Here is a 2604-nt window from a genome sequence, read left to right on the forward strand (position 1 = left end):
AAGATCCAGAGATATAAGTTTTATGAGAGTACCAAGGTTTGCTGGAATGCTGCCATCTAGAAAGTTATTAGATAGAGAGAGGCTGCTCAATTGTGTGATATTGCCAAATGATTGTGGAATCTTCCCATAGAATCTACTATGGGATAGATCGAGATACTGGAGGCTAGAAATCAGGCCAATATCAAGAGGCAAAGTGCCTGTGAAAAGGCTATCTGTGAGGATAAACTTTGTAAGTTTTTTAAACTTCCCTAACCCTGTAGGTAGGGTCCCAGTTATTTTGTTTTTACCTAGTGAAATCCAGTTGAGCTTTGCAGATAGGTTGCCAATAGAAACGGGCATAACACCTTCAAGGTTGTTTTCTTCAAGGTCTAGTACTTCCAGGTTGCTACAGTTGGTTAAGGATACGAGGAAATCCCAATCACTAGGCTCTGTGCTTTGAAGAAAATTGTATCCTAACAAAAATCCCCGGATATGACCATGGATGCCAATGTCCCGTGGAATCAGACCATTATGCTGGTTTCCGCCAAGAACCAAAAATTCAAGTGCCGATGCATTTGACAGGGAGCCTGGTATTGGTCCTATAAATTGGTTCACAATTGTGATAAAAAACTTTAGCTTGGGAAGCTTAAAGCCAATATCAAGTGGCAAAGATCTGGAAAACTTGTTGAAGGCGATGTTGAAGTATGTGATGGAGGAAATATTGAACAACGATGGAGGAAAAGGGCCTTCCAGTTTGTTATCCCTGATATCAAACGTAAAAAGATTATCCAACTTACCTAGAGCTGGAGAGATATGGCCACTGAAACCGTTCTGGCCTAATCCTACGTGTGTCAGTGATGTCAGGTTACCGAGCCAACTCGGGATTTGGCCATGGAATTGGTTTTTGCACATACTAAGCTTTATGAGGACCGTGAGGTTGGAGAATGACATGGGAATATCACCAGTCAGATTGTTATGGGAAACATTGAGAAATGTGAGCTTTGATAGGAGACCCAGAGAAGCAGGCATGGAACCAGAGAGGTAGTTCTCCCTCAGGTCCAAGGCACGAAGTGATGTACAACCACTAAGGCTGCCTGGGATCTCACCTTCGAAGTTGTTGGCTGAAAGACTGAGGGCGCGGAGGTGGGTCAGGTTACCGAGCTGCGGGCAGATGGTGCCGGCGAGGGCCAAGCCATGCAGACGTATGGCAGTGACATGGCCTGGGTGCCGGCGGTTGCTGCAGGACATGGCCATCCACTTGCAGTAATCAGGCAACATCGTCGTGCTCGTGTCATTCCTGACAGGGCCCCAGGACCAAGAGGACAGTGCCTCTGCAGGGTCACTGGTTATGAACGATTAGAATGATAGGAGCACACGGAGATCGGCACTGTAGTTGCTACTTTGGTTGTTGGTGGGTTGAGAGGAGCTGGATGTGAGAAAAAGGAGGTTATGAGTGAGAAGATGGACCATGAAAAGCTGCCATGTCTTCATGGTTGAGCAAGAAGGTGGGATGGTAGGTCCTTAATTATCGTATTCTGCACTCCTCTCCTCGTGTGTAGGTTGTTAAATAGACAATAATGATCACTCTCTGTGGTCGGCCAATTAAATCATTTTTGACAAAATGCAGCAGCGCTGCTTTCATTCATTAAGACAAGGAAAATATTGGACGCTGGCAACCACTCTTTTATGAGCCGTGTCTTCTTTCTGCAGAACCATTTACTGTTTATCTACAGTTACCATCTCTTGCACAGATTGTTGCAGTTTGTGTTCATGTCTTTGACTGGAGGTCTATGTAAATACAAGTAATTCACGCGAATCTTACACACATCTCTATCACATAGTGGTTTTAACTCGAAGATCTCTTAACTCATGGTTGAGCAAGGTGGAGTTGATTGTCATATTCTTGCCCTTCCATATTGAGTATGCTAAATGAAAACATTACTTTCTGAAATTACAAATATCTCTATCACGAGTAAATAAAAAGAGAGTGTGAAAATGACTATTGCGATGTCCCGTGCCATGTAGTTGAAGGTGTGACATAATTTCAAACGTTGAATTATTCCAATGATGTTACAAGAAACAGCAATAAATTGGATGTAGAGAAAAAACAGGTTAAGTTGGAATTTTATGTTCATGTTGCACAGTCACGAAAGTCACCTATAAGATTCTTATAAACAAGACCATAATGGCGGAGGAAACTTGATGGTTATCGACATCAGCGGAGCTGCGTTGTACTCCCTCTGTTCCTTTATATAAGGTGTATTTGTTTTTTGATAAAATTCCAGAATGTAAGGTGCATTTCTTCTAATTCCTCATAATTCTCTTGTTAGCCCTCGAGAAAAAAGGGAAAGTATCTCTCTCTCTTGATTGCCAGTATCTCTCCTTATAGCAAAAGAAGGAAACTATCTCTCTTTCGATTGCATGTATCTCATACTTTCCTCGACTAACTGATTTACTTGCCACTAACAAATAAATTTTCCAAAGGTAATTTCGTCCTAACATGTCTATAATTTTGTGCCTTGGTCACCGTGCCAAAAATAGTACACCTCACGTAAAGGAACGGAGGGAGTAGCCTACAGGGGCCATGGCCCCCCGGCCTTAATAGAAAATAGGAAGGAAATTTTT

General features: G+C 42.6%; 1 pseudogene; it reads right to left on the reverse strand.

The window, feature by feature from the left end:
* LOC119284367 overlaps positions 1-1482 on the reverse strand; it is a 3848-nt pseudogene extending 2366 nt beyond the window's left edge.
* Between the last annotated feature and the right edge of the window lie 1122 nt (positions 1483-2604).

Source organism: Triticum dicoccoides, chromosome 4A (genome assembly GCF_002162155.2).
Source record: "Triticum dicoccoides isolate Atlit2015 ecotype Zavitan chromosome 4A, WEW_v2.0, whole genome shotgun sequence".
NCBI classification, from domain to species: domain Eukaryota; kingdom Viridiplantae; phylum Streptophyta; class Magnoliopsida; order Poales; family Poaceae; genus Triticum; species Triticum dicoccoides.